Source organism: Maylandia zebra, linkage group LG1 (genome assembly GCF_041146795.1).
Source record: "Maylandia zebra isolate NMK-2024a linkage group LG1, Mzebra_GT3a, whole genome shotgun sequence".
NCBI lineage: Eukaryota > Metazoa > Chordata > Actinopteri > Cichliformes > Cichlidae > Maylandia > Maylandia zebra.
Genome location: NC_135167.1, coordinates 1,217,794 through 1,228,735, shown reverse-complemented (window position 1 = coordinate 1,228,735; position 10,942 = coordinate 1,217,794). Strand labels below are relative to the sequence as shown.

Here is a 10,942-nt window from a genome sequence, read left to right as displayed (position 1 = left end):
TTTATTCATGAAATGTCACAACTTATCAGACTTATGTTGGCCAGTTAGACATTTTTCATTGAATAAAGTCAGTGAAACGCTTTAAATGTTGATTGACCTCTGTCATCTTTGTGTTTATCATGTTTATCATATATATATATATGTAGTACACACATATATATATATATGGTACCAAATATATTAATATTACTCAGTGTTATTAATGTGGGAAGATCAATGTACTGGTAAATTTAGCAGCTAAGCCATATAAATGAAGATAATCATGATAAAATGAAGAAGGTATTAAAATAACAGTCTATAGTAACATTAATGATGTTATTTTGTCTCGTTGTCGCTGCGCTCCTCTGCTCTGCTTTGTAGTTTCTATTCCAGCAGTCGCTCAGCTGAACCACGAGGATCAAAAATGTGCGTCGAACGTTACAAATAACAAGAACGTAGTGTGTACAAATACATACGATTGTGGCACTTGTGCAGTATAGTGTGTACTTACAGTATGATGTTTAAGTATTCTCCTTGGAACTGGGCTGAGGCAGCCGACCTCGCCATCAGACCTCGCCATTCTCTTCATCCACATGTGGTCACTTCTGGCCGCTGCCAAAACACGAATGCTACAGTGGCTGTGACCATTTTTTATTTACAGTTTGTGGTTATAACCCGGGGCCTCGTTTGCTCATTATAGTTTATAGTTTATTTATTTATATAGCACATTTAATTACAACAGGAGCGTTGACCAAAGTGCTGCACAAGAATACAACATACCTAATAAATAACTTGGAATATTGAGATAGCAAAACACCAAATATGAATGAACAAATAACTCTCATGCTGTATTAAAAGCCAGTAAATAAAAATGTGTTTTAAGATAACATTTAAAAAGATTGACAGTGGGAGCCTGTCTCATGTGTAGGGGTAAATTATTCCACAGCTTAGGCGCTACGACTGCAAATGCTCGCCCGCCTCTATGAACCGGCCTCGACTTTGGTACGGCTAAAAGCAAAAGATCACTTGATCTAAGAGATCTAAGGGGGTATAAGTCTGCAGGAGTTCAGATAAACACCCGGGAGCCTGTCCATTCAGGGCTTTGTAAGTCAACAATAACATTTTAAAATTAACTCTGAAGCGGACAGGGAGCCAATGGAGAGAGGCGAGCACGGGGAAATGTGTTCACATCCTTTAGTACGTGTCAGAAGACGAGCTGCAGCATTCTGGACCAACTGCAGCCTTGCCAGGCAGGTCTGGGTACCTCCAGCATACAGGGGGTTACAATAGTCCAGCTGGGATATAATGAAAACATGAATCGCTCGTTCAAAGTTTTTAAAAGATAAAAATGATCTCACCTTAGAAGCCTCAGTTTGAAGAAGGACCGCTGTACGACTGAGCTAATCTGGTGTTGGCCAGAGGGGCCGATGGCGCGATATGGCAGCCTCGCCTCTGTCAGTCTGCCCCAGGGCAGCTGTGGCTACAACTGTAGCTTGCCTCCACCAGTGTATGAATGTGAGAGTAAATGAATAGTGGGATTGTAAAGCGCTTTGAGTGCCTTGAAAAGCGCTATATAAATCCACTCCATTATTAATCTGTTTTTCAAAGGTGAAACTGCTGTTAACCCCAGATTTTTGGCATGAGATTTGACAAAAGGCTCAACACTGCGCAGGTTAACATTAGAGGTGCTGGGATTGCCGCTCGGTCCAAAGATTATCACTTTGGTTTTGTTCTCATTGAAGTTAAGGAAGTTAGAGGCCATCCAAGATTTGACTTCATCGAGACACTGAAGTAAGGGTTCTAGTGAGGCAGGACTGTTTCCCTTCAGTTGAAGATAAGAGTATCATCGGCATATGAATGAAAACAAATGTTATATTTTCTAAAGATTAGACCTAGAGGCAGCATATAAATGGAGAACAATATTGGCCCCAGTATAGAACCCTGGGGAACACCACAAGTAAGGGGAGCTGAGGAAGAGATAAAATCTCCAAAGCTCACAGAGAAGGTCCTGTCAGACAGGTATGACCTGAACCACTCTAATGGGGTGCCCTTTACGCCACAATGCTCCAACCGTGAGATGAAGATGCTGTGGTCAACGGTATCGAAGGCAGCGGTCAGATCCAGAAGCACAGCTGAGTCACCTGAGTCAGTGGCTAATAAAAGATCATTAAGAACTCTTAAAAGTGCAGTTTCTGTGCTATGAAGAGTTTTAAAACCAGACTGAAACCTCTCAAGAACATTGTGTCTGTTTACAAAAGATTGCAGCTGAACAAACACAAACATGCCCCCTGCAGGATGACCCCGTGACCCCCACCGCTCCCACAGTTACGCTGAAAAACAAAAAAACATTTTCTATTTGATCAATGCTGTTTTTAGACGTGTTAATGCTGTTGGGTAAGCGGGACCGCAATAACCCGTCTGAATAATCTCGCTTTCTGTTGTGGCGTCGCCGTCGCACAAGCTCGCGTGTCCTCTGAGGCTTCCTGTTCAGGAAAGAATCTGGCGTGGCTCCGCGGTGTGTTCAAGGAACAGATTTGTGCGTACGGCTCTGGGTGTGACATCCTTTTCCAGCCGGGATCCAGCGCAGCGAGCAGAGCGAGCACACTGCTGCGTTCGTGCGCCGCTGAGTATAAATATATATATTTTTGTCTAAGTGAGTTGGTGGGGTGAAGTGGGTTATAGAAGCTAGAAAGAGAAAGGGAATCCTTTTATGTATTATCAAATGTTTCCCTTTAGAAATTCAACACTCTTTTCAATATTGAGTCTAAAAAGAATGTGCTCGAGACTTTCCCTGCCCGCCAGAATTAGTCGGAGGGCCGTTTTTACTCATAAATTATGCACTGAAACAAAGAGATAGTCTCTTTTTTTGTTCTCTCAGCATACGGGCCTGAGCAAATGCCTTTTAAAAATCTTTAAAATTGTCCATTCAACTCAAAGTTACTGAGTGTAGCAAAATGTCGAAGACATAAAGTCGGGGGAAGATTGAATAAAATAATGCGGGGGGACAGATTAGTCATGGAGTTGAGCCCACACGCTCTTTCAGCCGCCGCACAATGCCACTTTTTATAAGCGGCCCCCATCTCCACAAAGGCTGCGTTCAATATATCGAGGATGATACATGGTCAGACGTGTAATCTCTCTTTGATTCTCTGCTCTCATTCATCCCACAACCTTTTCAGCCCTGACACTGATGAGCTGCTGGGCTCGATCTCACACACACACGTGCGTGCTCATTATCCAGCACCGCTGTGCGTACCACTAAATGCACATATGTGTCTGTAATCTTGCACTCGCGCACGCTCTCGTGCTGTTACGTGTTCACGTGTGCGCACGTGCACGCGCACAGGCAGGACGTCCTGGTCCTAAGAGTTCATTACAGCCACAGCCAGTCGTGGCATCTCTGTCGCAGCTCGGCGGTCCCTCTGCGGGTTTATTGACCATGGCGTTCAGGTGCTGCAGAGCCGGCTATTGTGGACGGATAATGGCACACAGTGTGATGTTAGCGGGCAGCGTGACGCCGCCGAGCTGCAGAATTATAAACGATATTGGATTTTTCATATTGTGAAAATGTTAAGGTTCCATTCTTGGCCAAATAGCTGCAGACATCTACCTGTGGGCGAGCTCCAGGAATGTCACAGAGTGCTGATCCTGAAGCTAACGGGAAGCCCTGTGATCACACCTGAGCTACACCACCATTAAATCCCAAACGTGACCCACTGCACCTCAGCCAATCAGTGGACTCGTGGTTTTTGTCCCCATGTGACGTCACACCCATTCGGGATGAGGGTTCATGGGAAATGGGGTTTGTTGAAGCTGACTATTAGTTCCATTAATGACATTAATATTCTTGGTATTATCTAAACTTTATGTGGATTTATAGGAATTTATTACAGATTTCATGGCATCAAATAAAAGGCGTTAGTTTACTGATGAACCAAATTTAAACACAAAGTCAAGCAGTCAGTTAAAATCATTTCGAAGGATGAATAAAAGAAACAAAGCATTACAAACTGTAAAAATTTAGAAACCCTGAAAACGCCAACAAAAACAGGCATGTCCAGTCGAGAGTCAAAGACTCGACATGGATCAGCTGTTCGGAGCGACCGTGATGGGCCGTCTGGGCTGACTTTGTGCTGCAGTCCAGCCCCGTCTGCTGGATGCTTTTATGCAATGGACAGTTTGGGTTTACATTCACATGAGTCTGTTCATCCAGACGTGGATTTTACTTCATAAAAATGAGGCCAAGAGATGAAGAGAAGCAAGAATTTAGTCTGGATATAACGTGAGAAACTCAGATTAGGGAGCATTTCCAGAGCAGTGGAAGAGATGATGTGAGGAGTGAGAAGCTCCTTAAATCTTCCTACGTCTTTGGATTAGTATCCTGAAAGCCTGCAGTGTAAACACAAAGCCCACCCACAGATACACAAACATACACCGACGAACACCTGAAGTAAAATGCCTGTGACCTTTTACCTGCTGCATAACATCCGTGTCTTTATGTGAGGAAGAGTGCTGATTCATTCTGCTCACACTGCCTCACCTGGCAGGTGTAACAGGTGAGTCTGCAGTCCGCTCGCCGCCGTTTTCTTTCTCAGGTTAAATCAGAAGTTATCCAAACCCAGCTCAGATTTGTCCTGAGAAGTTTAGTCTGTAGCACTGCAGTGCAATTCGTTGGATTTGACTTTTAATTATGATCATTATTATCAAGTGCACTTTCAGTGTTTTCACCCCAAAGCTCTCACAGTTTAGCTCAAGATGACAGAAAGATCCCATTACTGAGTCGTAAGAGGCGGACCTGTGGAAGAATCCGCCTCTCTCTGCTGCTCGGCTTTAGCAGGGAAAGTTGCGGTCGGTCATTAGCTTCGGCTCTCTGTCACCTGCTTCGTGCATCTGCAGTGGATCGCCGCATTTTTGGGATTTATCTGCTTAAATTTAATCACTAAACCTGTTCTTTCCATCCATCCATCCATTTTGCATCCATGCTCAGCTCTCTCTCCACCGTGATGCTCTTGTCTACTTGAACTCCTCCCCTTCACCATCGGACTCTCACTTCCGTCCCAGGACACGCTGAAGGTCAACCGAACCATGTCGTCTGGAAAAAGCAGGGATGCAATAAAATAATCGTATTTTTTAGGAAAGATAATTTGGTCTAAAACTGACCTTTCCTCGTGTTTTACGCACACACGCGATGCGGCCCCGTAAACAGCAGCCCTCTAAACGCCTTCAGGAACAGTGCGCCGGCTTGTTTCTGTGGCGTGCACACGTGTGGTTCATATTAAAACACAAGACTCGCCTTTAAAATCAGGCCTTGTTTTTAATAGCTTACAGACATAATTAGCGCACACATGTAATTTTGCTTTTCTCGGTTTCCCTTTTTCTATCTGTCACTGTCTCTCTCTTTCCATCCCTCCCCGCCTCTCGCTCCTTCTTTTTTTACACCAGTAGCACCTGGACCTGCACTATTCATCACGCGGATGACTCGGAACATGAATTAGTTTTCTTTTTTTTATGGTGGAAGATGAGAGGGCCAGATGGCATAAAATTAAAAAAAAAAAAAGAAGGGCTCAGAATGAAAAAGGAGAGGAAAGCATGGATGGAGGGAGGAAAGGACTTAAGGAGGGAGGGAGGGACGAGGACAACATATTTTAGCGCTTTCTTTATTGTCTCCGGTCTGCAGTGTTATCATAGAGGGCACATGGTAGTGTTGGATTAAGGTCTTGGATTTTTTACGCTGTAACGCTCTGCATTAGAGCTTTTCACATGACCTCCATTGTCATTTCTTTATACTTCAAACAAGAAAATTGTGAAACTCTAATTAGTCCTGTATAATTGAGGCCAGATGAAGCACTGCCAATCGGCGCTCGTCTCGTGCAAGGTGGAGTGGTTTTGTTCACTGCCTGTCTTTTCACGGTGGCCTGGCCTCTCTTATTTTCCTCTTTCTCTCTATCTGTCTCTTCCTCTCAGCTTTGTGCTCGTCCCTTTTCTGAAAAACCAGAGAAAAAGCTCGACGGGGCCGGGAGGTGAGGGTTGCGTTATTAGACCAATTACAGTCAAGGAGGAGCATGCTCTGTACCTGTAGCATGCATTTTGCCTGCAGAAGACCCACGGCGGGTTCCGACCACCGGCGGGCCTCGCCGCTTTAGAGGTGACTCGTTGCTGCCTACAAAACTGCATCTGCATTCAGATCCCGTCGTCTACTCCAATTCCAGCTGAGCTTTTTCCTGAAATGAAATCAATTGTAAATAAATATTTTGTCCTTGAATTAGTTACTGTGTGCAGTCTGAGAAGCTTCAACTCCACATGAATGTCCTGCTGTTTTCCACAGGCTGCTGCACTATGCTACAAACATCTACAGACAGAGTATAAAATAGACATGGCCACCAAGCTCTCTGCATTTGAAGCCTCAACCTTAGCGTCATGGTCACCGCCATGCTGGTTTTTTGGAGCCACAATGGGAGGGTTCAGTGCTGACTTATACTAGCTAGTTTAGTGTTTAGTCTGTATGGGACACAGATACCTGCTAATTAGTCACATCCAATCAAAACCCTCGAACCTCACTGTTTACCAAAATGGGTGCTGGAAATCTAGAACCTGGTTTACCTGGAAGTGACATCTGTTTTACTTGGATCTGGAATCCAGGTTACCTGGAAGTGACATCTGTTTTACTTGGATCTGGAATCCGGGTTACCTGGAAGTGACATCTGTTTTACTTGGATCTGGAACCCAGATTACCTGGAAGTGACATCTCTTTTACTTGGATCTGGAATCCGGTTTACCTGGAAGTGACATCTGTTTTACTTGGATCTGGAATCCGGGTTACCTGGAAGTGACATCTGTTTTACTTGGATCTGGAACCCAGATTACCTGGAAGTGACATCTCTTTTACTTGGATCTGGAATCCGGTTTACCTGGAAGTGACATCTGTTTTACTTGGATCTGGAACCCGGGTTACCTGGAAGTGACATCTCTTTTACTTGGATCTGGAACCCGGGTTACCTGGAAGTGACATCTGTTTTACTTGGATCTGGAACCCAGATTACCTGGAAGTGACATCTCTTTTACTTGGATCTGGAATCCGGTTTACCTGGAAGTGACATCTCTTTTACTTGGATCTGGAACCCGGGTTACCTGGAAGTGACATCTGTTTTACTTGGATCTGGAACCCAGATTACCTGGAAGTGACATCTCTTTTACTTGGATCTGGAATCCGGTTTACCTGGAAGTGACATCTGTTTTACTTGGATCTGGAACCCAGATTACCTGGAAGTGACATCTCTTTTACTTGGATCTGGAACCCGGTTAACTTGTAAGTGACATCTGTTTTACTTGGATCTGGAATCCGGGTTACCTGGAAGTGACATCTGTTTTACTTGGATCTGGAACCCAGATTACCTGGAAGTGACATCTGTTTTACTTGGATCTGGAATCCGGTTTACCTGGAAGTGACATCTCTTTTACTTGGATCTGGAATCCGGTTTACCTGGAAGTGACATCTGTTTTACTTGGATCTGGAACCCGGGTTACCTGGAAGTGACATCTGTTTTACTTGGATCTGGAACTCAGTTTACCTGGAAGTGACATCTGTTTTACTTGGATCTGGAACCCGGGTTACCTGGAAGTGACATCTGTTTTACTTGGATCTGGAACCCAGATTACCTGGAAGTGACATCTCTTTTACTTGGATCTGGAATCCGGTTTACCTGGAAGTGACATCTGTTTTACTTGGATCTGGAACCCGGGTTACCTGGAAGTGACATCTGTTTTACTTGGATCTGGAACCCGGGTTACCTGGAAGTGACATCTGTTTTACTTGGATCTGGAGCCCGGGTTACCTGGAAGTGACATCTGTTTTACTTGGATCTGGAACTCAGTTTACCTGGAAGTGACATCTGTTTTACTTGGATCTGGAACCCGATTTACCTGGAAGTGACATCTGTTTTACTTGGATCTGGAACTCAGTTTACCTGGAAGTGACATCTGTTTTACTTGGATCTGGAACCCGGGTTACCTGGAAGTGAATCCATTCACAGGACCGGTCTCCATCAGGAGCCACCATCTCGTGGCTGTGAGCGAAAGTCATCAGGGTTGTCTCAACTTTGGTGAACGTGAATACTTTAAAAAGTGTGAGCGTTGGCATCTGCACATATCATCCACACAACATTTCAACATACCTGAAAGCTCGTGTTGTTGGGTGGCTTCTGTCATCCTATCAATCTTGATTATGAGGCCAGAGCTCCCCGCTACGCTAACTTCATGACCTCTGGACCCATCCTCAGTTAAAGCCCTGATGAATCTGTGACTCGTGTACAGTCTGCCTTCACCGGCCTGTCATTCAACACATCCTGACAGGAAAGCAGGCCCGTTTTATTTTATTTTTGGACCAGATGCAAATAAAGCAATAGCTCGGGGACTCAAGAGAAGAGAGGAGAGGGAAGAAGAAAGATGGAGAAGAGAGGATGAAAACATCAAGGAAATGATTGCAGGGAGGTTGAGTCTATTTGCTGCACACCAAAGGGGGTTAAGACAGGGTTTGGCTGGTGAAGACAAGCCAACAGAGACACAGAGCACTAAATCTAAAAAGTTTCTGAGGCATTGTTTAGAATCCCTAACAAGGGGGACTGCGAACAACAAGGAACATAATTTGGATTTCCTCCCCCCTCCTCTGTTTTCCTTTTCCATGTACCCAAGCACATAAATAGCTATCTTAACAACTTGATGCTATTTTGAATAGGGGCTGCTTCTCCCTGTGGATTTCCATGAGTGAGGCAATTTGCCGGCGAACAGGTGCATTTTTAATGCTTTCATACAATTAAAACAGAATTTACCTTCTTTCTCCCTTTCCTGTTTTCAGAGGCGCCCTCCTTTCATACCCAGGTTGAATTGATTTAGTTTGTCTAATTAAACTCAGAATAAGATGTTAATTACCTAACAAGGTCACCTCTCTCTACTACCAAATTTACCATTGGTATCCTTTCTTCAACAGTATTTTCTTCAAGGATTCAAAGGGAAAGCAGAAGAATAGTGTTAATTGCCTATATGCTGTGTCCCATTTTAAAATGTGAACGTCTTTCCTTCCCTGGGTCTTTTTAAGCTTTGAGAAAATGGGGATTCATTGTGCCATTGTTCTCTTCCCTCTTGTGCTCCACTCAGAAACAATGTGTCAACTCATCACAATATGCTCTTTGTCTACATTTACCAAGTTTCTACACTCTGTGCAGGAAAAGAGGAAGGCTGCTAGGGACAGTGGTTTGCATTAAGACAGAGCGTGGATCGGCGACGCCGGTTTTTCTTCACGGTCGGTCAGCGTTTCCACCTGCGGCGCTTTTAGTTTAAGCTGCTCTTCTGCAAGCGTGCGAAGACAACGCTACAAGAGAGGCATGGGAACAAAGACACAAAGCCAGAGCGGGCCAGACTGTCTGCTCCGGGTTGGGGACGAGTTGCTCAAGCTTGTGGAGGATTATTCATGACTCGGATGTAGACCACTGGCAGTGGTCACTTTACCGGTGGTAGTCGCAACTTCACAGACACCAGGAGACACCATCATCACAGTCTGTCCCTAAAGCTAAGCAAAGCTCAACTGAAAACTGAAGATTTAGTAAAAGAAGGAAATTAAATCGAAAAGCAACAATCCACTCATCCTGCTCCTTCGGTCATGAACCATCTCTGGGTCCAAACGCTCCTTCACTTCATTAAACCAAGTGTGGCTGTTCCAATAAAGTTGAACGTCAACGTGGCCATGAAGAAGATTTACGAGGTTTAGCTAAAGTTAGCACAAGCCATGCTCGGGATGGAAAACTAAAGAGCAGCGACATTTGGAGAGTTGGTGAAATCAGGCTAGCTTGCTTATAATGATGTGCTAGCTGGTGGTTAGCTACAGAGCTGTGGTTAGGCTAATATGAACACGCGGGCGCAGGAAGATGGATAACGAGGATTAAACTCTCCTCACATTGAAGATTCCAGGAAGTAGACCAAACTTCAGCTAAGAGAACATCTGATATGATCTGTCCATAGCGCGAGGTCAGCCATTAATCTGCTGCTGATCCTCAGCTTCATGTCCAGGCATTATTATTTGGAGCAAGTCCGGGACACGGCGAGCCCAAGAGCTGTAGTTACACCAGAGACTAAGATCTGCACACGTTAAACAGACCAGCGGCTCACCTACGCAGGACACTCGGACAGGAAACGCAGCAGGTAGCAGGCAGAAGAAGAAACGCCAACACTGCACGTTTTACACCGAGCAGGAGATTTGGGATCAGGCGTGACATCATCAGGACAGCAAGACCTGAACTGTCCCCTTTCACAATGTGAGGGCAGCGGTGGTAACGAGTGGTGAGGAGGAGAAGGAAAAAAGGGATTTTCAGTGGAAATGGCAAGAGGGGGAGGGGCCGGGGAGGTAAATTTGGCGTGTAAAGTGAGGTTGATGTAAAGTGACTGAGTGTGGTGACCTCCTGTCAGGAACGGGCTCACTCTTGGACAAACCTTCGTCCTTTCTGACCCTCAGACAAACCTCCTGCTCCTCTTTGTCCTCCTTTCAAATACAGACTCCTCCTGGAGCCTGAGAGACATGTCATTTCCTTCCTGCTGCCTCGCCGTGGCCTTTTATATCCGAGGATAACCCGTGTTCTCTGTGTGGATTACATCTAGGAAGCACCTCCTTTTTAAAGTGTGTGTGTGCGCACAATGAAGCTGAACTGACTTTCCCCTCAGCAAAGCAGACTCTGGCTGCTGATTGGCTCCTAAACGGACCTCAGGTGTGTTTAAACTTGTCGATGTCACCTGTTTGTTCTCCTTGCATACACTTCCTCCCCCCCCCCCGTGTCCCCCGTCTCTTCTCCTCTGCAGAATGATATTAATCAACAACACAGTAAAACGTTTAATTGGATTATTTCATTCTGGAAATAATGAAGAACTTGGATGACATTGAAAAGTGTTTAAGATGGCGGTGCACGCCCCGTCACAGCAT

The 10,942-nt window shown here is 44.9% G+C and overlaps 1 long non-coding RNA gene across 1 annotated transcript; it reads right to left on the bottom strand.

The window, feature by feature from the left end:
* Nucleotides 1-4,078: 4,078 nt before the first annotated feature.
* LOC143419890 (uncharacterized) lies at nucleotides 4,079-10,719 on the bottom strand. Its single transcript, XR_013099912.1, has 4 exons — nucleotides 10,138-10,719; nucleotides 6,053-6,200; nucleotides 5,140-5,227; nucleotides 4,079-5,071 (listed from the first exon to the last, which is right to left on the bottom strand). It is a non-coding gene; the product is annotated as an uncharacterized LOC143419890 (long non-coding RNA).
* Between the last annotated feature and the right edge of the window lie 223 nt (nucleotides 10,720-10,942).